General features: G+C 39.0%; 1 long non-coding RNA gene across 1 annotated transcript; it reads right to left on the reverse strand.

The window, feature by feature from the left end:
• Nucleotides 1-278: 278 nt before the first annotated feature.
• Nucleotides 279-24,820, reverse strand: LOC146661869 (uncharacterized). The gene is made up of 3 exons (XR_014913193.1): nucleotides 24,073-24,820; nucleotides 19,346-19,416; nucleotides 279-542 (listed from the first exon to the last, which is right to left on the reverse strand). It is a non-coding gene; the product is annotated as an uncharacterized LOC146661869 (long non-coding RNA).
• Between the last annotated feature and the right edge of the window lie 555 nt (nucleotides 24,821-25,375).

Here is a 25,375-nt window from a genome sequence, read left to right on the forward strand (position 1 = left end):
CTGCAAGGGAGAAATTGCTGTTCTATAAAAAGAAAAAATGATTGAGAGCGGTGGTGGTCATCCTGTGGCCCCCCTGAGTCAAAATACAACACATTTTAATTCATTCATTAGGTTTATTATATTACCTTAAACTGGCTTTTTATTGATTCGTTATAAAAAGATTCACCTTTTACTTCACAGTTTACGTCCTGCACGACGGTACAGTTTTACTATTGTTAAATGTTTATTTTCAGTAACACATGTAACAAACTATTTTCCCCCTTATGCATATCTTCACAACAAACAGCCCGTGTATAGATGTTTGCTAGCTATACCAGGCTTAGCTACATAGCTCACTGTAGACTTTTAGAATCTGTCCTTTCTGTTTATTTACAGAGAAGAGAAAATCACAGGCCACACAGAAGAGGGTTAATGTGGGGGAGATCCAGAGGTCAGAGGGCAGTCCAAACATCCAATCCTCACGACCCACGCACACTCTCACGGTTTGAGGGGAAACTCTCTAGCTCACCTCACTCCAGGGACACAACGAAGGGGACAACAACCTGAACAGAAGGAAGGCAAACAATCACCGAGGGAAGCCACGAGGAAACACACGACAAGTCAACCAGAGATTGAGCCGGGGTCTCGCTAACGGCGTAGGTTAATGTTCCAGCCATGAACAGCTGTCTCTCTGTGCCTTAGAACGGCTGTGATTGTTCCTCCACTGCAGGTGGAGGAACAATCACAGCCGAGTAGGGCAGAGACTCAAGAAGAGTCCAGCCCACGATCAACACTGCACATACACACAAAAACAAAGGGAGAGAGAGAGAGAAAGAGAGAAACAAGGAGAATCCAGGAGAACCAGAGCCATGAGACAGAGAAGCTTTAACCCTCTCAAATTAAACTTTTTGTTGCTAATGCACAACCAAGTCCTGCAGTGGTACTTCTGAGTAAAACAAAACTCATAAAATATGTATGTGGGGTAATCAGGTTGTTAGTTTTTAACTGTTGCAAATCGGCAACGCCTGCCTCGAGAGGGTTAAAGACTGGATGGTGCTACTGCCATTTACCAGATGGTTAATGCCTATATAGTGTGATTAGGGCTTCTTTGTGACGGTTCTTGTAGTCTTTGTTCAGTCTCCTTTGTAGTTGATCATTGTGTAAACCTGTTTTCCTGGATTCCTGCTTTTATGAGGAGTTTTGCTATCACCACCAGTCACTGTTGCCTGAACCGGTCAGTTGCTCTCGGGACCTGCAAAGGAAAGGACTTCCCCTTCTCCACCTGCCTGTTCACTTCTCACTGCTGCTCACCCATTCATCTTGGACTTCTACTTGACAGCCATTTACCCTCCAGAGCATCTGCTCAAGAAACAAACAAATACTGCAAGATCCTATTGAACTCACCTTGGCCTCTCTGGCAGCGCTCCTGGTTATATTTGAAAGGTTATCTTCTCTAGCTGCTTATCTGCTCTCCTTTATTTCATTCCTGCTCTCAGTAAACAGTCGACACTCTGGTTTCTGAATCCAGTTTGAGCTGATCCTGTTTACATATTTTGTTTTTCTATGCTTTTTGCATTAGTGACGAGTTAAGAGTGTTTGTGTATAGTGACCTAGTAATCTGTACCATCAATAAGCGTGGTCTCCAACAATATGTGTTTTCAACATGATTGAGGGCTGTAAATGACAAAAAGCTAAAGATATGAAATGTCACTGTGCAGTACAAGACGCTCAGATGGACAGACAAGTACGCTATAAGGCCCAAAGTGTGAAGCAAACAGAAAAATATTTTCTTTGAACATCCAGTTTGCATGTAGATCTAATCATCAATTGCAAAGTGGTTTCAAAAAAGTCCCATTGTGTCTGTTTCTGCATTCATATCAGGTGTGTGCAATCAGGAAAAGATTGTTCTGAATTACACTTAAATACTGACAAGACTGCACAGACATACACACACACACGTGTGCAGCATTACAATCCACAAGAAGCCCATCTTTGATTGCTGCCTTTTTTTTGTCTTGTTATTATAATTCATTTAAGCGGGAACCCGACAAGATTCGAGGCTTCATTAGGCAAAGCCTTCCTGTTTTCCATCAGAATGTAATTGAATGTACACAGATATCCGCCTGTAACATAACCTCTGAGGGTCTCCGTTACCACTTCCTTTAATAAAATCTGACAATTCATTATTTGACGAATGGCTCGTTGGAATATTTTCCGCGCGGCAATTAAATAAATGTGAGCAGTGAGGTGTGACATTATGAATTGTATAGATTTAACCAAACATTGGAGACATATTGAAGCAAATACATTTTCTATACTGTGTAAAATGGCTTTCATTTAGAGCAGAACAGTTTTGTAAGACTTGCATTATAATGCATGTTGATGACAAATATTAGCTCAACAGAGATTAATACTTAGATAATATGAGGTAAACTGTTTCATGCAGCATGTGCAATGTGCATGATCACAGGGGTGTCTCGTTTACCTGGAGGAAAAGTTGTTCTAATTTTTAAGATGACTGGAAATTGTTTCCTTTAGGACCGGGACCGCGTGAACAGTGTGAACTTTTCATCTCCCAAATGGGAGATCACAGCAACAACAGGTATGAAACAAAAAAATTCAAAGAAAGAAGTAGTTTAGGTATTCACTTGAGATTACGCTTTAGCTTTGCAAATATTTGACCAAAATTTGGAACATGTGAATCAAAGACCTGACTTTCCTGAGTCAGCAGAAGGCAAAAAATATCATTAATTAAGAAAAGCCCGTGCAGCGATGGATGATACAAGGATTCTGTGCTTTGTAGAGCACTTTGTACTTTTCTTTTTTAGCTTTTTTCTTTAGGCCTGTTATTCTACTAAACTATTTAATCCTTGTTACATGTGCAAATTATTCCACCTGTCTCTCCGTACACACACACAAACACACAATAAACACCAGCATCTTTGCAAACACAGGTAAATTAAACTCCAATTTAAAATAATAATACTGAAAAACTTACAGAAAAGACAGAATTTTGAACTTTTTTTCTTAGTGTGTTTTCTCTCATTTTAAGAAGATGATGCATTTGTAGCTGTGCCTCAGACACAGTTTTGTCAAAGAGGTTGGGTATATCTGTGCATCAGGTGTTGGCTACAAATAGAGGTGTTGACATGAAACTATGACGAGGCAAATTAAACGCAATAGTAAAACCCCAAGAAAAACCTTGGAAGAAATTTCATTTCTTAAGGCTCCATGTTGGAAATGCCCGACTTTATATTTAATGTTTATAGCCTGGTACCAAAAATGGCTTTGGTCTCTTTAGTTTTTCCTTCCTTTGAAACAACTTTACAACATTTTTATGTTTGTCTTTATTGTCATCGAGTCGTTTCAAAAACCCTGGCTCCAGAAGTTGCTCCCTGGCAGAAACTGACACGTCCCGTCCTCGGCTTCCAAACATTTGCTAGTTTTATGTGTGTTTTTTTTTGTTTTTTATATAACTTCAGCTTTTTGGGATAGTTCTTCTGACAAATAATATAAAAAAAAAACACATCTTCAATTGTGAATTACAGCTGGACTTCCTGTTCTCAGGACCGTGGCGGGAACACTCTCTTAAGTCCTATGTTTCACTTACTTACCTCCTAAGCTGGGCACAATGCTTCGCATTTGAATTTGATGAAGGCTTAGAGTTATGCATTATTAGTGGCTGTTTTGAAGCAATGTTGCATGCTGTTTTGTCTTGTTAAACTCTCCATTGTACTGAAAGACACTGCAGGGAGCTCACTGTCCACTGTCTCCGGTACATACATTTACAAGGCCAGGTTTATGAAGTCTAAAATTAGCATCCAAAGTTAACATTAAGCCCGAGTCGTAGTGACGACTCCAAGTCTGCCTTCTTTTCTAAATATGGTTTTGAGTCTGCCCCTGCCATGTTGTTGGGAATCTAACTGCTCTCACATTAACACCTACTGTGCAGCCAATTTGTAACACACATCTTTGGCCTGTAACAGCCATAACGCCTGGGAAAAACTCATATATCGGCCTCCAGCCATCCAGCACATCAAACTTTGAATCTCTGCCACACTGCATAGCTGTGATGCTAAAGCTTGTGCACCTCTCTGATTTTTTTTAAAGAACTTGGTAGCCACACATCCATTTTACTTAATAATTGATAGTTAAAAGGTTCATGGAGCATTTTAAAAGTAGCCTCATGCAATACTTCTCCAGGTTTTCAGGAGGCTTTTCAAAGTTTTTCTTTGGACATTTCTTTGGCTGCTTTTTTCACTAATCCAGTCCAGTCCTTGTACCTGGCCATTTTCAGAGGACTGCTTTTGTTCGTTAAGCTTTTAACATTGACTTATGAATCATTCAAGCATAAAAATGGCATTCAACTCCAGGGATAAACCCATTTTTTTGTATACAGATAACAGACAACGTTTTGCAGCAACTTCACAAAAACACATAACATTAACTGGACAAGTGGAGGACAAAAGAAGAACTATCGGGCAAAAATCAGCAATTGAGTGTCATGTCCTTAAGAAGCCGGAAAACGAAATCAGCAAAAACCCATTGCAGGACCTGAAAGCCATCATCAGTTTGTATGTAGGAGGTAAGAAGAGAGGTACAACAGGGAGCAGGGGCAGCTATCTGGCTCTGTCACGGTTTGGTGCTGTTTCAGCCAGTGGTGTTGATCTTAAGAAAATTGATGGGATTATGAAAACAGGAAGTACTATCAGATTTGATCTATGATGCAGCACCTTCTGGAAAGTTTCTGATTGATAACAACTACATTTTTTTGCATGACACTGTTGCATAGAAAAGCACACAAAAGAAGTGTATCAGGCAGGGATTGGTCTCCCCAGAGCCCGGCTCTCAACACTGTTATTCCATTTTCTGTCCTCTCTGTCGATAGAGAACAGAACAAAAGGTAGTCAACATCTGAAGAAGAGCTTTGAAGGTCCTTCATAAAGCCTGGAGAGTTATTTTGAAGTCTATCTAAAGAATTTATAAGAGAGGTTGCCTTAAACACTTGAGGCTGTAATGAAGAATAAAGGTGGTCATACCTAATATTGACCTTCAAGCTCCTCAGAATGTGCAATGTATATTATACTTACATACTCCATTTTCATGTATGTTTGTAGAAATATTAATAAATCTCTGCCCCTATTTCCATTTTTATAGCATTATCTTTCTTAATTTATATATACTAACTTATTGGAAGTTACAAGTTTACTTTTTAATGCACAGGTACGATGCACAATCTGTACTATTTCTAAATATTCTTAATTATTTAAACATCTTCCAGTACCCTGCTCTGTCTGCACATTACAACCTGGGTTTGCCATTTTTATTTGTACTTTAATTAATAAAAACTGTACAGTACTCTGTTTTTGTAACTATGTAAATATTTTTTCTGTAAAGATTGTGTCTGTTTCTGTTCTGTGTCCTGTTCTGTTTGTATATGTGCTTTTTTCTTTGCTACTGTTACAACCAAATTTCCCCTTGTGGGAGAATTAAAGGATTATTCTATTCTATTCATTATATGTGTGTGTCCATTTATAAGACTCATGGAAAAACAAAACTATAAAGAACTTTTGCTCCTTTATTTCCCTGAGGGGTCGCCACAGCAGATGCATCTGCACGTTTGATCAGTTGCTGATTTTACTAATACCGCTCTTCTATTAATCCACACTTGGAACTGGCAGTATACTCGCTTGTGCACCCCTAGAGGGTGGGTTTATAAGCCCTGCAACACTCAAACCAGAGATCTGGTTTGTAGGTGAGTGTGTTAACCAGCACACCGTGGAGCCATTACCACCATGGACAAATAATGATCATAAATATAGCTAACAGAATACAGCCCTTTACTTTGTGTAAACAGTTGCTTTGCAGGCTTTTGTGATCTTATACTACAAGTGTTTTTATAGAAATGTATTTATTTTTTTGCATATCCTCCAGCAAACTGGAGAATACAAAACAGATAAAGCGCTAAACCTCTGCATGCTCATTTCACTCGTGTGCCCCCCATGGAGGCCTGCCCTGGGCCACGTCCATGTAAACAAGACTGTAAACTGTGTGTGCTTGTATATGTATCTTTGTGGGAACCACTCTGAATATGAGGCACTGTGACTGGGCACATTTTGCTCTTTTATAACAACCAAAGGCTGTTTGAAGGGCTTAGACTTGGTTTTAAGTTTAAGGCTGGAATCAGGTTCACATAAGGGTGAGTTTAGACATTCAACTGTAATAAAGTTTCAGGGCTAGTTAATGCATAATGTCACTGCCAGTCCTCACACAGATAGCAGTGCAAATGTGTGTTATGAAAAAGAACAGGTGCTTCCTCTTTTTGCAGTAATTCTCCACTGACCTTAAGAAACTGACTCTCTGACACACACACACACACACACACACACACACACACACACACACACACACACACACACACACACACACACACACACACACACACCCTATGTCCAGATTCTTTTCCCCTTTATTTTTAGCTGCTTGGCTCCTGGCTCCCTCCATTGTTTAGTATTATCTCACTTATTCAAACTCTTTTTAAAGGCTTCGAAAAAGCCTAAAAAAAAGCTGAAATGATCGCAGTCGACGTTCCCTATCCCTGGGTCACATGCTATTTTAACAACAATAAACAATGTCGTGTTCCCCTCCTGTGACCAATGCAAAAGTCTGAATAGAGATACTGATTGTGTTGTGTTTTCCCGCTGTGCTAATTGAAGAATCAGTGCAATTGGGGACAATGGCTGGCGTCTCAGGGTGTTCAGGACAAGCAGGAATGATTTCTTTTAAAGTGCAATCAGAAGAAAACACTTTAGAAACTCTGACATACCTCAGGTAAAGGTTTTGAGTAAATGCTGATTGTGAGATCAGGCTTTGCATAAATGATGTGAATGCCCCAAGCAGCCCTCTGAAAAGACTGTAAACAGATTTTTAATATGCCAACTCAATCTGCAGACTGAAATTAACGAGTTCAAGTTTAGTGGAAAAAGCTACAGACTCTACGGAGACTACAGACGCAGATTTCTCAGGCATCACTCTTGACACAGTCAGCAGGAGTTTCCACAGGATGGGTGTCTCGGTGCTGGCACGTGCAGCACAGCCCTATTTGGGAAGCCTGTTAATAACTTTGCAGTCAGTCCAGAACTTCCCAAAAAGCTCCTTCAGCCAACACAGAGATGTTTGCTCTCTTTATAGACGAAGACAGGAAGACAAGTCTGAGTTGCAGGAGTCTAATATTAAAGGAAACAGGAACACATCTTTGTAAGACTCCAGGTGGTGCTGGCATGTTAATGAGTTTACAATCTGGAGAATGATAAACTCTACTGCTAACAAAGTTCACAGACTGACACCTATCCTCTATATGAAGGAAGAGGAAACTTTTAAGTGGTAGCAAATAATTTATGACCTCTATAGGACAAGGAGGAATTAAGAGAACCAGGAATCTCCTAATCGAAGGAAATTAAAAAAAATTAGATAGTTAGTTTTACATTTTTGGTGAAGTAAAAGTGTACAAATAAATCTTCCAGACCTACAGAGGAGATTATGACAATATTTTTGTCACTGGCTACCTTCTGTTCTGCTGTGTCAGCAGTGAGTAAGTGAGGGCTTGTTGACAATTTTATGTGCTTTGTGTTTAAAACATCTGTGATCAGCAACAACTGCCCATGGTTTACATCTTTGTTTTATTGCTTCCTGTTTCATTTTGAAATCAGTGTTTCTGTCACGTCACTTCCAGCCTTTTCCCCACCCTCTCTTGTTTGGACTACAGAAAGTGCTGCAGCTTTCCATCACATTTTCATGATCCTTGTATTTTCCAGTTTTCTATTTTTTATATACACATGTTTCCAAGTGTTCTCTTCATGCATGGCTTTCTCGCACTTTCATGGACTTTGACTTTTGCCTGGCCCTCACTTGTTTGTCTGCCACGTTGCCAGCCTGCCGACCCGTGCATGACCTCGGCCTTTTCTTACAGCTTTGTGTTTGAGACTTTATTCTGCTTTCCTGCATCTTATGTTTCGGTTTCCTCCTGCAAGTGTGAAAAGTTGCTTCTGGAGATATAAAAATAAATAAATACCGAAAAATGTAACCGTAGAGAGTTTTAAAGCTTTTGAAGCACCAAATAATACGTGTAATCCTGAGGGAACCCCTGAGTTAAGTGCCTCATATTCATATTATTCACTGTTTTTTTTCCATGTTGGTACTCCAGATGATGATGATGATCTTACTGCTCTAAAAATGAATCCACAGCAACCTAAATGATATTCAATCTCCATTTAATGACTGAGCGACCTCATTAAACCAAAGAAACTCACAGCAGTGAAATTAGTACTCGCTGCACTTAGAGCTCCAGAGACTCCGATCAAGTTTCCATTAATCTAACTTTTTCTAATCTTGCTCACAGACGGCAAAAGTCAAATAATTATTTCTTCATACATTCTTTCTATTCAAGCTCACCTTAAAAAGCTTATCTACACAATTAGAGACCCTGAAGTGTTGATTTCATTTAACAATGTAGTTTGATGACTGAATAATATTCTGTTAACTGCATTTGACTAATTTGGAACTGATGATTGGACTAGCTGAAAAGTGAATCGCTGATGTTGATCTAATCCATTCTTGTAAAACATGCACTTCTATATGTACTTCTATGTACTATAAATACCTCGGAGTATACATTGACAATAAACTGGACTAAAAACACACACAAACACACAAATGCTCAGGATTTTCTACGAGTCTGTTGTGGCCAGTGCAATCCTCTATGCCGTTGCATGCTGGGGGAGCAGGCTGAGGGTCGCAGATGCCGACAGACTCAATAAACTGATCCGTGAGGCCAGTAATGTTGTGGGGATGGAGCTGGACTCCCTTAAGGTGGTGTCTGAGAGGTGGATGTTGTCCAAGATAAAGACAATGTTGGATAATACCTCCCACCCTTTGTGTGTGTCTGTGTGTGTCTGCCATGTGATTAGAAAACTAATAGCTCTGCCCTCACAAGACAGGGTGAATCGGCAAAGACAGGCGAGGACTTGGTCTTTAAAGGCATATTTGAATATGTCCATTTCGATTAAAAATTTAAGAGGCAATACTGAAGAAAGTGCTCTTACAGCACATACATCAGCACTCCACATGCTTCAAACCCTTCTTCTGAGTGAGGTGGCAGAAGTGCAGGAAACGGATGGAGGTGGTGCTGCCAATCAACATGTCAGAATAATTATAACCTTGTCTGAAGCTCTCATAAAGGCTCTGACCCTCTGCCCCCGCAATAATGGATAACTTTAGAAAGTCCCTCCTTATTAGGCTTTTTGATGAGTCTTTTTGGATGAACTGAGGTCGTTTTTTGTCTGTATCTGTTGTGACAAAACGATTAATTATTATATAGATATAAGTATATCAAGTCCTTTGTGTGATGATAATTATATTTAATCACAGCTAAATCTTTAAGTTAGTGTTGAATCTTCATCAGGCCCAGTCTTCTGTCTCTGAAACTCTTGAGCCAATTCTTCTGTTAGTCTTTGACTTGTTTTATTCCATATCTGTGAAAGTGGTTGAAAGTCAGTGTGTTGCTACTGCTTCTGAACTTTTCTCACCAAACTCTTTCTCTGCCTGCTGCCTTGGAAAAAGATGTGCTCCTTGGACTTGGTCAGTGGTTAATTTATCTTTTCTGCTAACCTTGAAAAGCTTTTGCAGATAAATCATAGTAGAGCAGTGACAAATAAATATATATGTGTGTCCCTCTGAAAATCTAAAGTGGCCCCTGCAGACCTCAGCTTAAAAGTGCAAGCTGCAGATAGATTTGAAGACAGCAGAGCGTTCTCACTCCCGAGGCGTAACATGTCGACGTTTTGTCACGTCCCGCGGCGTTCCTGAGGAACGCGAAAGGAGACCTTCGGCGTTCTTATGGTACGCGGCGGGTTATGGCTGGAATCCAGTGCAATGACGCTCCCGCGGGAGTAGACGTTCCAGCCCTGTATTCCAGCCCTAAACCTAACCTTATCCCTAGCCCTGACCATAACCTTATTCCTGACCTTAACCAGGACTTTAATGATGTTAAATAGCGTGTTTCTAAGCGATTTGAAGAATAAGAGCGAACATGTGTAGGTTCAGTCCAGACGGTTCTCATATTTCCTCTTTTTCCGAGGTCGTCATTTAGGAACGTGGTGGGTAGCCGAAAACGTAATATGGTGACGATTTGTCACCTAGCGTAAAATGTTACGCTTTGGGAGTGAGAACGGGTTGAAGACAGAGGTGGAGGCAAGTCGACTGAAGATAGATTTCTGATTCAAGGACGAAACTTTCCTCATGTGGTAAATGTGGAGGGTAGAGTACAAGTATATCTTTTTAGAACAAAAAACACTTGATGTGTAGCTACATATCTAAGAAATTCAGGATCTCAGCCAATTATAAACAACGGTTTTCTACAGTGTGAAAACACACAAGACATTCCTCAGCATGGGGAAAGGTCAGCTGTCTCTGCCTTTTCATAGCAGTTTAAATAAACCTGACAGCAACTGTGGCAGCGGGAGTTACCCAGCCTTTATTCTGCAAGAAGTGATGGATGATGAACAATTTGTAATAGGAACGACACAACCAAGGCAAAGAATAGCTTTATAAGATCCAGGGAGAAAGGTTCAAATCTCTCTCTGCCAAGTCAAAAGCAAGCAAGCAACCAAATATTCCTGAAATGGGCAAAAATGTTTCACAAATTTCTGAATTAATCCATGCATTATCATGCATTACACATTAAGTACATAGCATTTAGTTCCTGTTGTGGCTAAACCAACTCTCTAATATATTACTAATTTAATTGCATGGCTGCTGATCAATGCACAGTAATGTAGGATGTTGTTTTAACAGGAAGAAGGGTATGTGGGGATATCGTACAGGCAATCTTACAAATTCTCACCAGATTACTGTTGATGTATTTTCATATATTTGGGGAAATGCATTTTCTTTTTGTCTGAGTCTGATGAAAGGATCAGTATTACATTTCAAGCCTGACATTTCTAATAGCTTTTACTGTCTTCCCTGAGCTCAAACACAGTCTGTCTGTCTTCCCTCTTTGTGTAGACCACAAAGGTACATTGTCTGCTGCTTTGATGGTGTTTGCAGCGCTGATGTACAGAGTTAGGAGCTGCTGTTCCAGTGAGCCCACCAGCCTCTTCACTAGCTGCTTTCTGAATTCTTTATGAGGTTCTTTCCAAAGTAAAAATATAAATATAAAAAACAGAGAATATGCTACAGGTTTTAAACCTTCTACATCAGCAGGTAGGCAGCAAGCGTATATGCTTTTGGCAACTGAACTCTGACCTAGGGTCCTGACCACAGCTGACATGTAGAAAAACTATACAACCTCGTCAAATCCCTACATTTTCCCACAGACTTTGATTGGAAATCAAAAGAAAAAATGATTTTGACTTTCGCTGAATCTGCTGTCTGCATGATACTCAACATTTTCTATGACTGAAGTGAAGCTTTTCTAGACAGATCAGTGGAATATGAAGGAAATTGGAGAGTGTGCCAGAGATGTGGAAATGATGTGCTGCGTTCTGCAATTTTTAGCAAATGTGCTGACAGATTTCTGATTGGATTATATGAGTGCTGAGCAACTGTGAATAGATGGCAGCGATCAGAAGCTGAAGAGAACAGAGGAGGAAGATGAGTTTGCTTTATGCATCATTGTCAGGGTCATAATCTCTGTGGGCAATAACAGTAGTTTATATGTACGCAGTGCTGAGGATGGATTTCTATAAGCTGGGGATGAACACATACTGATGCTACACTATAACAATAACAGTTAAACCAATGCAGTTGTAACTTTTTGACTCAGTTTGCAACAGTACGTGAATTTTCTTACAAATTCAAAGGTACAACCCAGGAGATATTTTGTGCAGAGGTCAACTCTGACAACAGCAAACAATCATGACAGTTGTGACCTTTAACCTGGGGGAATAAACTGCTTCACCAAAGATGCTTGGTCAAATTATCTACACTGCTTCCATGGAGACCTGTTGTAATCATGTCATCGCATTTTTAACAACAACAATGTTCCTCACTGTGAACCAACTATTCCATATACGTCAGTATATCTCAGTGCAGAACTTTGCAAGTATTAAATCACTCTTTATTTCTTTATATTTTGCTAGTAAAATGTAAGATAGGTTTAGCAATTTATTGAAAGTCAATATTTGGTCTGACCACCTTTATTTTTCAACACATCCTGAACTCTCTTAGGCAAGCTTTCTTGTTTAAGTCGTCTTGAGGAATAGTTCTCCAGGCCTCTCCCTTGGACTTTGGCTCTTTTGTTATGTTTTCTCCTGAGATGATCCCACACTATGTCAATAATGTCGCAGTCCGAGCTCTGGGGAGACCAATCCATGACTGATTCCATTGTGTGTCTCTCTTTGACTTTCAGACACTGATCATTTGCTGTGAGGTTTTTTTGTTTGTTTGTTTTGTTTTTTTTTAGATCTGCCACTTCTTCTGTCCTCCTCTTGTCCCATTTACCTCAAAAATTTTAAGGGCACAATGCGCACATCATGCAACAATATGGCTGGTTTTCAACTAGCTCTTCTGGAATCACCTTGTTGGTATAAAAATACTATTATATGCCCATCAATCTGTGTTATTTTTGGCATTTTCAAAAACTGGCTCTGTGAAGCAACCTATTTAAAAATTATTGGGGGAGGGGGTACTAAAGGCTTCTTCACAGTACTGTATATATATATATATATATATACACACACACACACTTCGTGTCTTCTTCTACATGTCTTCTTCGGCCCATTGCTGAGAAATGCCAGACACAAGATTATCAGAGATCTTGCATAACCTGGAAGCTCTCTTGCAAGTGAGACCTAAGCCACTTCACACCTGCCCTTTGTTGTCATGAAATATAGAAGGTTTTTTAATTCACTGTAAAACTTTTGGAAAATAAAATATTAAGAGTTTTTCTGTACTTATGAATTGAAAAGGAACCACAGAATATGAGTAAGCAATATTTGATTACTGTGTACACATATGGATCAACACTTTATCATTTTTACACAGGCTAAAATATGAATAATGCTACTTTAATCTCTTGAAAATACATTTAGCTTTAAATTAATTGACTGGAGATGCCTTAAATGTACAAGGAATTTCAAGGTGATGTGGTTGCATCACCCAATCCACTCAAACTGTCAAGAAACAGGGGAAGGATAATGGATCAGTATCGATCGCTATGTTATTGGACTGTCTTTGCCCCAAACTCTGTATGTGTCAGCTCTGAAAACACTTAAATTACTGATTATTTGTCACGGTGGACGAAGAAATCGACTTTTCCCAGGAAGCTAATCAATGATCCCGGCTGCAATTAAATCCAAAGGCACCTGAAAAATAACAGGGAAACATGGTGAACAGTGGAAGTTTGTTATAAAAATCTAAGTTCAAAGCACACAGAAGTTCATTCAGGAAATAGAGCTGGTTATAAGGATAGTTTTATTGTTTCTATTTGACACTTTGTTCTGAGCTGAGACACTGGGTTTGAAACCACTCAATAGATTTTTCTTTTCTTCTTAAAATCACAATCTTGAAAATTGGAAATGACAAGTAAGCCCTATTGTGTGACTGCAGTCCAGACCGCGGGAAAACTGTCATCACTCACAGACAATAGAAGAGGAAGCTATTGACTTGCTGAGTCAATGGTAAACAACTGGAGCTGGAAAGATTTGATAAAAATCAAATACTGACAGGGCTTCCCTGCTCGAGACACACTTACTTCATGACTATATATATGATTTGCTTACCCTAAACGTAATTAAACCTAAACTAACCTTCACTGTAATTCATGTTTTATTAATACATTTTATTTAATGCTTTGAGGATCTGTGCTTTCCATAAAACGTATCACAAATTTCCATAAAACAACTGTATAAAGAGATGTGTAATATGAGTACAAGCTATGATAAATCAGTGTAAAGATATTGTAGCACTAACCTAAATCAAACGTTACCTCTTTCTTTACGACAACTTTTCAGGTAATCATTAAAAATATACTTTTAATCATAGAAAAATGAAGTTACATGCCATTCTGCCACTGAACTCAAGACCTGTGGCTCCTTGAATTCTAGAGTGTATCTATAAGAATGTTAAAATTGTTATTCTTATAATATTCAGACTACAACATGTGCAAGCTGCACAACACATGCATGTATACAAACTGCTGATGTAGTCAACATGCAGCCCCCACTGTGTAATAAAAAAGCATCATGATATCTTCATTCTGTTTAGTTTAGTGCATTTGTATTTGCTGCTGCTATAAAAATGGATTTGATTGCTGATGCAGAAGTTGCATTAATAATGCATGGATGTTGTTGGACAGTAATATAATATAATTTTATCCATCCATATTTTTGCGCAATTACAAGTCAGCATTGACATTCAGGTATTTGAAGTTTGGCTTTGGGAGGATAACAATTTAAATGTATATACATTTTGTTACAAAAGAAAACTGCTGATTCTACTTTGATAGGGAACAGAGCTCTGCTGTTTGGAGGCATGCTGTGGGAACAATAATGCCCTCAGTTAAACTCAAGATAATGTTAACAACAAATACTTCAGTTAAAAGAAGATTAGGTGCGACAGAAAGAAAGAAGGGTCTGTGGTTGAGGCGGGTTGTAAAGTGGCATGCACTGCACTGCACATCAGGAAGGATCTTAATCTTTATCTTAAATAGCACACCCCTAATATCAAATTTTGTCCAAATTTGAAAGCATATCAGATGAATCATGGGCTATTACCAGCTGATCTACTGGGACTGCTGGCTAAGTTTCCAGCATGGCCAGCCTGAGCTAACACTGTGCTGGATTTAATGTTAATGTTAGGCATTAGATTTAACAGGCAAAACACAGAGAGACTTTTAATGAGGTATTATGGTCTAAAAATTATGATAATGTGCCTGTCTCTAGCAGTTTTTAAAGGAGCATTTATTTTAACCCTCTGATGCATGAATTATGAAAGCCTTGGTCAAGATTTTTTTCTTAAGTGCTTTTATTCTTCTCAGGACATGAAAAAAAATGTTCAACTCTTTTTTCCCCAAAAATATGTTTTTTTATAAAGTTATAAACTTGTCCACTCCAGTGGACTACATGCGCCTGAGCACTTAGCATGAAATACTGTGAATTTACTATAAAAATTAATTACCTTGTGTTCTATTGTAAATATACAAACACTTGTTTGCTTGTATCCTTTGAAAAACATCTCAGCAATTTTTTTGGAACTTTCAACTCATAAGGCCCCAATGTTTAGACGTAAATAACAAAACCAATCAACAGTCCTAGCTGTGAATCCTACACCTGAATATGGCAAACTATCTCCAACAAGAGAAACATTTTTGAGTCTACACAGTTCTATAACGATGCAGGACAGTATTACCAAGCCCTTAGTAGCATGCTGGAAGAAAACACAAACTGACATCTTAGTCTCTGCATCTCCAAACACTTCTGTGTTCATCACACCTAGGCTGTCCGTAGTTCCTATGTCTCTGTTCTGCTCTGGCAGCCACTCTCATCATCACTGGACTTATCACTGAACTCCTCATCACTGCACTCATCAATGAAATCATCATCACTGGAGCTGGATGGAATTTCCTGGACTATTCTGTACGCTGCCTTATTCTTTGCTGCATTTGAAGTCTACAAAATATGATAAAATAATTATTATAGTAACTCAAACTACAGCTGATCTGCACAGAAATATACATTTTAAATGAGTAGCTTATAAATGTAACAATTATATGCTTACTTATAACCAAAACAGTCCCAAAAAACAGTGAGACAATTTATGACTTATGTTAAAAAAATATAGTGGGTAATGCATGATGTCCACTACAGTGGACACATGGTTAATCGTAGTTTTCTACATATTAGACATAACAATTTCTTATTCCAAACAGATAATATCCTTCCCTAGATGTTACTGCATATCATCATATTTTTTTTACCTGTTGGGCTCTTTTAGCATAGAAGGATTGACAGGATATGCCAGCAGTGGTCGGCAGGGGTGACAGTTTGCCTGCCATCTTTGATTCAGAGGAAATTTACTTGCAGTTGCACTAACTGAACACTGAATTGACCTCAATGGAGCATGGCAGCAGAGAGCACTCTAGAGGCTAATATGCAGTTCCACCATAGAAACCAATGCATTAAAGAGATATGTACGTTTTAGTAGCTGTCCACTCCAGTGACCACTATGCATCAGAGGGTTAAATGTCAGAGTACGTCTAGCAGTTACGTAAGTGGAATATAAAATTGCCCCGGGCACCCACTTAAAGGTATTTAATTGGTAGTTCAGTCAAACTGAACTTTCTTAGCCTTGTTTTGTCACTATTTTACAGAATCCAATAAGCTGTAATTGTGTCTTGCGTCCTTATAATGCAAATAATTTGCAGCCCTGTCACCATTTGCCATTTTGTTGTTATGACAGCTCTGCCATCTGTGTCTAGGTTCAGTCGATTCCAACATACTTTTCCTTTTTTGCGTCGCAGTAATTTCAGTCAAAGTAAATGTTGCTCAGCATGTATTACCTTTAACTGCAACACAATCTTCTCAGTCTCACTCGCCTCTTTGAATAATTGAAATTCCATTGCCAAGTAGTGTTGGTAGTGTGTCTATAGAATGGCCATCCTTACATCCATGTTCTGTCTGGGTCACTGTGGCAGCAGTCTAAGTAGAGAAGCCCAGGCCTTCAGTTCAGTTCAAACCAAGCAAGAGACGTAATCTCTCCAAAGATTCCTGGGTGTGCCCCAAAGGGCCGCTTCCCAGGTGGACACGTCAGAAACACCTTACCTAGCAGGTGTCCAGGAGGAATAATAGCCACATCAGCTGGCTACTTTCAATGTGCGAGAGTAGCAGCTTTAGTCTGATCAACTCTGAAAACTGAGCTATTTACTTTATTTCTAATGAAGGACCCAGATACACTACAATCACATTCTTTCACTTCTGGTCATGGTTTAGATCTAAGTGTGACAGCTTCATGTTCACACCCTGTCTGAATCACAACAGACCTGTTCAATGTCGAGCACTGCAGGAACCCCTTGGCTGCAAGGGAAGTAAATGCCACAGACTATCTAAACTCTTTCTTGTAATGCAAAACCAAAAGTCGAGTCTTGTTTCATCATTACTGTACACCAGCTTTCTTATCACATTCATTTTTAACCTAGGAAATAAAAACAGCCTTTCTAATTAAACCTTTGAAACTTACTTTTGTGTTATCGTACCAAAACAAGATAATAAAAACATACACAGTGCTGTAATTTCACAGTTGGATGACAAACTAATCTCTACATGCCTCTTTGCAGTAAGAACAGCGTCTTACATGCATCTTCCTCCACCCACCGAATGTCTGCGCATCTCTCTCCCACCTTTATTCGTATAATTATCCACCCACTCTTCTTCTTTTCCTCTCTCCATCATTCCTTTTTGTGACAGTCTTTCACGCTGCCCCCTCCACCTCTACCGCTCATTCTCTCTTGCACTTCCACGTCACTTCTTCTCTGTTTTCTTCTGTCTGCTCCTTCCCAACATCATCTCTCCTAATCCTCTCCCCTGATGCGTCTTGTTTGTCTGAATTGGTCCCTTTAATCCAATTACTTCTCTCCATAATGCTTGTGTCGTCTGAGGCCAACACTAAGATCTATTAGTAGAAAATAACCTAAATGAAGTTGGGCAGCAGTGAAAGCCAATAGAGATAACCTGAAATGAACTGTTACACTGATCGCTTGTGTGGAAGAGAGGATAGTATGTATACTGCAGTTCATCTGAAAACAAAGGGTGCTGTATCTACACGAAGTACAGGAGGCTGAATTGAAACAGCTCTCATCGCGGCGCGGCGCCACGGTGATGCCTCTGGGCAGCTCCTGCACATTAATCACGCAACCTTCGCTTATTGTTCCTGAGAGCAGTCAGTGTGAGGTTAGCTGCTGAATAATTTCAAAGGGTGCAGAATAATTTCATCCAAGTTTAGACTGCAAAGCATCTGTCATAATTATGTCAGGCTTCAGTGGGTTTAACACTCCCACAGGTGAGCGCTCTCTCGGGGCTGAAATGTGTGATGTGTTTCACTCGCTCTAAGGCAGCCCTATAAATATCACAGCAAAATAAAGAACGTCTCTTTCTATAATTCATCAGTTTCGAGACATTTGTTTTCACTCATTTGTTTTTAGACCCGCTCAAATAAAAGCAATGAAAATCTTTCTCAGATGTTTAAGCGTGTTTTTGAGGACGTATCCTTGTATTTATGAATTCCTGTTGAGTCATATAACTGCGTAAGCACAAGCAGAGAGCTGTGGTTTTACAGCACAAACAGAATGGAAGTAGCTCATAAGACTGTACCAGATGGGTTAGCATTCATGGGATAGTAGTGTTTATCTTCCAGATTCCTTTAAATTTTAAACACCATGCAGCTTCATACTCAGGCATGCAGAGCAGTGTTTGCTCCTGTGTTTATTATATGATCTGATTAATATCCTAATAGAGCTGCTGGAGTCTCAGTCACTGTGTAGGCAGGAACTTGACAGCGAGACATGTAGGCAGGAACTTGACAGCGTCACATGAGGTCTGATATGTGTCAGACCTCATGTGACCATCGTCGAAGCTCACAGATAACTCACTTGTTAGCATGTTCAGCTGAGCTTAATGACATGAATGTACCCTCAGCTGTAAATGAGGAAATGTGGTGCATGCATCTTCATTTGACCTCCCACAATCACTCCTGAGCCCAGTTTGCAGCTGTGGCTAGCAAAATTCTGAATAATGACGCTGCTGTGTGTGTTACTGGATGGAGTAAGAGATGGAGCATTGAGAATGGAAATAAAAATGAAGAGTTGGCAGTCTTTTAGGATTTGGCCTGAGATATGTATGGAAGCCCATTTATGCCAGAAATAATCAACTGAAAAGTCATTCACATAAAGATATTAACATTTGTAGATCGACACCGTAATTCAGTATTTAGTTAGACTGTCAGATCATTTTGTCCAACTTTTGTTTGAGTCAAAATTTTGAATTAGTTTAAGGTTTGTTACTACCTTTTGAGTGGTTTAACTATCTCTTAATCTAACAGGAGCAAACCCATCCATCCATTCTCTTCTATCACAGCCATGAGCAAACCAAAATGATTTTTTTTTATCTCTTTTTGTTTTGTAGTATTGATTGTGCCATGATTAAGATTAAATTGTGACTCCCATCAAGTAAACTAGATTTTTGACAGTTTTACCTTTTTATTAGAATTAAAACTCTGAATATTCATTTTTCTACAGATGAAGATCAGAATCTGAAAGTAATATCCTCAAGCAATGGAAGAAAATCTGACAGAGGACCCGAGGGATGTTTCTCACCCTTCACTTGATCCATCGCTGAAGTCTTGTCAGAAGTTGTCTCAGCAGAAGGGTGGCTGCAGGAAGCCGTTCTTAAAGAAGGGAAACAAGGAGAAAAGACTGAGCTACACCAAATTACAGAAGAAAAGGGCTGAAAATCATTGTTCTTAGTAATTTTTTTTAATTCAAATTATCATTATTATGTATTGAGGAGACCAGGAGAGAGGTGGAACAGTGAGTGTTTACAACCATCAATAAAACAAGGTGGATGTTCTGTCATGTTTTGGGCAGCATTTCAGTCACTGCTGGTGGGGATTTTATCAAAACTGATGAAAATTTGAACACAGTGTCATCAGATTTTGATTTAACATGCAATACCATCTGGAAATATGTCTGACAGCCAGTGGCTTTTTTTCAGCACGATAATGATCCCGAACACACTGTCAATGCAGTAGACGCATCCCTGAATAGAAGAACACACAATGGAATACTTTCAGTCATGGATAGGCCTCCACCGAGCCCGGACCGCAACACTATTATTCCACAAAAGGCAGCCAACGCCCAAAGCAGGTCTTTGAGTGGCTGTTGAAAAGCCTGGAGAGCTACTTTGAAGACTACTTAAAGAATTTATAAGAGAGCTTGCTTAAAGAGTTCATGCTGTGTTGAAGAACAAAGTTGGACATACCAAGGTTGTTAGAATATCCAAACTCTCTTTTGTCTTATACGCTCCGATTCTATGTTGGTGTGTAGCATCCGATTGGCAACAGATTCAGGTTCCAGCATTTCAGTGATTCCCAACACACAGCTAGTGCAGTAACAGCATACTTGGACAGGAAAAACACAAAACGGAACAGAATGCTGTATTTTTATTTATGCTGTATTTCATATGTTTGAATGTTTCAGAAAATTGCAGCTAATAAAGTATTTCCTATTTTTGCAGCAAAACATAAAGAAATGATGGTTGACTCAAGACTTTTACACAGTGTTTTAAATAATCGAATGTTTACCACACCGGACTGCTCTGCACTCAGCTGTTTATGATTATCTAATACCTTAACTTTGGACCTTCATCAAAATACCATATCTTGGTTTATTAAATAGCAGAACTAAAATAACAAAACATTTTTGGTTACTATTGTTAAAATCTGACTGAAATTTTCTATTATTTTTATGAAAGCCACTGGATAAAAGTGCAGATATGAGATGAGACCCTTTAGGAAATCATGGTGCAGCTTGGATTCAAATCTGTTTACCACCTGAGAACTCCATTTTGTAACTTATCAGTAATTTAAACAATGTTCCATCCATGTTTTATGGATTAATGGACAGAATCTCAAAATAACCTTTTATTTCTTGGAAAGTGTTTTTCTAAGAAATGCACTTTCTGGTTAATTTTCCACTTCACAACACTAACCCGAATGTTGGAAGAAAAAAATTTGCAAGTCCCCGTTGGGAGGTTTAAAATCTCCTTTGATTGTCCCTCTAATGAAATGAAATTAATGAAAGTGGGTGAGCAGCCTTTTAAAGCAGAGTGAGGCATCAGAGGTTTTATAAACTGCTGATTGAAACCCTCCCACGGTGGATGGGGTTACTTGGCCAGTATTCATTGATTTACCAGGGTTTTTTGTCCTGCACAGTCTTAAGAAAGAAATCCATAATTACCCATATGTGTGTATATATACATATATACACACACACATACACATGTATATATATAGAGAGAGAGAGGGCGAGAGAGAGCGAGAGAGAGAGAGAGATTTACATAGCATAGATTTATATAAACAAGTTTAATTGGGATGGACTGCATTGTGTTGCACTGGGATATCTTTTCTTTCTGTCACTGCTGGCTGTTCAACCGTCTCTTTACTCTTTCTTCATTTTTATCATTGTTTGAGGTCCAGACAGATCAATTGAAATGTTTTACTGCACAGCCACACAACTGTAATTGTAACTTTGCTTTCTCACCAGCCTCACATGTAATCAATGGGGCCTGTTATACAGCAGCTGACTTGCTGTAGCTGGTCTCACACAGATCATAGGTTCATTCTGTTTTCAATCATAGGTTGTTATTAGTTGTTAAACTTGTTTCTTCCTGCAGCATAGCTTCAAATTTTTCCTCATGTAGTGAGTGTCCCAGCAGACTTTCATGCTTTTTCTGAAACCCCAAGCTGGAATTTAATAGCCTAAAAATGCCCACGAGTCCTGAATGATCCTATGCAAAGCTCACAAAGCAGAGAGCTGAGGACAGCTGTTTATTTGTTTTGTTCTTGTTTATAGATTAAACTTTGTTTATGCTTTAATAACTGGAGGCAAAGCCAAGGCCAGCTGAGTGTGCTTCACATTAACATTTCGTTTTCAGTCTCTCTCTGCAGTGATATTTTCATAGAGACACATGCCCCCCCTTGGCGACTATCAGTGTCACAGTATGAGTTGCAGTTTTAGTGCACTGCAGAGTTGGAGCCAGGATAACAACTCACCTGTATAGGACTAAAGATATTAGTATAACCTTGTTAGCCGCATTTCTGTAATTCACCATTTTATCCATGATTACTAAAGCTGTTGTTTATATTAGTCACCAAGGGATATTTAAATCTTTAAAATTTAAATTAAGCAAAGGATATAAGGTAAGATGTACAAAGGCAATTCAAGTATAACTTAACAAATGTGACTCTTAGCAAAATGCTATCATTAGCATGAGCACAACCAGGTTCAAGGACGGACAGCCATCTGTCGCAACTGGTTGAAAGTGAGGGGAAGGTGAGATAGCTGACATGTTGTTGTTATTATCGTTCTCGCTTTCAGCTGCTGTTTATTGGCTTTCAGATAAGATCATGATTTAAGGGTTTTTGCAACCTTAACAACAATAGAAGCTTCTCCTCCACATTCTTGATCACAAACAGGAATAGAGTGGCTACTGGGAAGTTTGGGAATTTTCTTGGTAGTGAAGTCTTTTTTTAATCACATAGCCAACACATATTCTCTATGCAAAATATCAGCAGGTCATCAATCTTGGCTGCAGCTACATAGGTGCTATCCATAACAGGAAGTACCGGTTGTTATCACACTTTTAACTCTGTAGCACTTGGCCAGTTAGTATCTAGTTGTGGGAATGTGGACATAGTCAGAAAACCTGATTCTGCAAAGTGTGCTGACATGGACTGGTGTGGTTTAATCTGCAGACGATTATGATGAGGACAGTTTTGTGTGTGAGGATTGTGAGGATTGCATGTTTGGCACCACCAAGAAGCTAAAAGTACTACGTCATGAATCAGTTGGCAACGTCTGTTGAAAAATGAAGCCAATGCAAAATTACAAAAGCCTGAAGTTCCTCTAGTAGCCATGTGAGGCTCCAGAATCAATCAATCTCCAATGATTTTATCTCCTTATTAACAAGGGCTCACCACAGGGGCGATTCTAGGATCAGAGCTTTGTGGGTGCTGAGCACCCAGAGAGCTGCCCAGCCAGGCAAGATAAACCTGTCTCTGTCAGTCCCTGCATCCTTAAATGTTGTCCCGAGTTCTCTCTGACTGTCACTTTGGTGCATTTAAACCCCTGTTCCTCTCTGTCCTCATCGTCTGTTGTCTTCGTCTCCGTTATCAGTCATCATAATTTTACCATCTCTGTGCAAGTCTGCAAATTTCCTTGTTAAATCATAAGATTCTTAAATTCATCAAGTCTCTCTGTGCCTGGGTCCTTGTCACAAAACATGACATCACTGTTTTGTACATTTTAACACAATTTAATCCCCACATTTGTGAAAGAAAAGCAAAACACTTTTTTGAAAAGTCTGTAACAAAACCATCAAATCTGATAAAGGTTTTTTAAATGCTACAAAAGAAGAATGTATTGGAATAAAAAAATACATATCCTAACCTTAATTACTGGGGGAGAATAATGAATGATGCTCATAGTGAGTAAGAAGTAAACTGAGTGCATTTTTTGGACAGAGATTCACTTTTAATGTGTTTGTATAATATAATACAGATACATAAAAAACACTCCCAAAACAGAATTATTACAAATAAATTATTACAAAATATTAATAAAAACTATAAAAATGGAGGCAACTTTGCCTGTGGTAGAATGTATACAATGTATGAAAAAAATCTTTACTGCAGATGCTAATTTTACTAATTTAATAACACTAATTTTGTGTTGTAAGATTTATGAGTTTCATGCTTTCATAGTGGTCCTTAGGAGAGCTTGACATTTTTATCAGGTGGTACACACTGTAAAAAGTGTGAGAAACACTGATAAGTTAAGTGTGTGTGTGCTTTTGGAAAACATTTAAAGCTGCAGTACAGAATCTTTGAAACAAGCTTAAAACATGTTTAGAATATAAACAGAGCATCTGCTTCTCTTTACAGCTCCTCACTCCACCAGGGCTGTTTGGCTCTTTCTGATAGTGTGCAAATGTGATGTACGTACTGCGGCAGTCATACAGACAACTGGAGGGTCCAAAAATTGGCCTACCTATTACTGGCTGAGGTTTCAGTAGAGTTGTGGCTGAACCACATAAAAATATATCATTAATTTTAATCTCCCCGATCAATTATAACGTGATGTTGGAATGTTGTTAAAGAGGCTCAAAAATGTTTCAACCCAGTTTGTTTTACAGATTTTGTATAGCAGCTTTAATATAGGGAGGACACAACTTCCAGATTGTGTTGAGTAAAATCAGGGTTTTTTTCTTTGTCAGTTTAACAGTTTGTGTTGTGCCTGTCACTGTTCCCTGTCTGTTTTCTTACCTGGTTCTTCCTGACCTTGTACTTTCTCCTCACATTCCCCTCTTTCCTCGCTCCCTCTTTGGACTGACAATCATGCACAAATAGATTGTATTCAATTAGATGATAAATTAAATTAATATGAAAAAATACTATTAAGATCACTAATAAAAAAGTCCTCTCTCAGTGTACTTTCAACCAAAAGGCAAATAACCAAACCACATGAACATCTAATAAAAGATAAATATTGAAATACTGATCCAACATTATTCTTGATTGACGGATCATTTGATTTTACACTTTCACCTGAATGTGGCTTTTTAGAAAAAACTTCCTCATATCCATTATGAACCTGGCTGTCTCTCTGTATGCACGCACGCACGCACGCACACACACACAACAGGAGTTATAAGGCTAATGGGCATTCAGTCAGTTAGCTAGTTAGTATCCATTTCAAACAGGACAGTGGTAACAACAGCAGGCTACGGAGAATTTAAAGTTTTAGATTTTAAATAGGCTGTATACATTTCAATGTTAGCAACAGGACGGTCAAATGTCGCTGAATTTACTACAGAGCAGGACGGATTGTAGGGTAGCAAACATAGTCGGTAAACACGTTTTCAACACTGCAGGTTACCTGGTGTAATGTTTTTCAGCTAAAAAGAAACATGGTCTGACTCTTAGCAACTATATAAAGAGTAACTGAAGGTTAAATGCAGCTAATATGTCCTGTTTTAAGCCAGGCACTTACACCTCCGCTCCGCTGCGTCTCAGCCACCATCGCTCTGGCTAGAGCCAGAGCAGGGGAGAGCTGGAACAAACCATTTTGGGAGGGGGGTTATCTATACCTTTGTTGTTAAAATGTTACGTCTCACACAAGTACAGTACTGTATGCTTTTTATATTTTTAGTAGTGTGTCACACCAACAGCAAATATTGTCAAAAAAAAAGTAAGAAAACTTTGGGGGTGCTTTGATTCATTTTTGGGGGTGGGCTAAAATCGCCCCTGGCTCACCATCTTTTGACTTAGAATCAGATACCCATCCTGACAGATCCCCAGATAGATTCAAATCTCCTTCGATTCCAGCTCAGTGTGTAAACCACTACACCATGGAGCCCTATTTCCCATTAAACTGCACAACTTAAGCTATGAAGCTGGCATGTTCTAATTATCTACCTTCCTCCATCATAAGAGGATCATGGCCTGCTGTGTGGTAAATAAGTGTGTGCTCTAGCTGTATTTGGGCTGAATGATGTTATTTTGAGTCTGTTACTTACCAGTTAATTAGGACATACTGTATGCAACTGATAACACTCCACTCTTGTCT

Source organism: Rhamphochromis longiceps, linkage group LG9 (genome assembly GCF_057381845.1).
Source record: "Rhamphochromis longiceps isolate RC_006_pf linkage group LG9, R_longiceps_female_GT1.1, whole genome shotgun sequence".
In the NCBI taxonomy this organism is placed as follows: Eukaryota; Metazoa; Chordata; class Actinopteri; order Cichliformes; family Cichlidae; genus Rhamphochromis; species Rhamphochromis longiceps.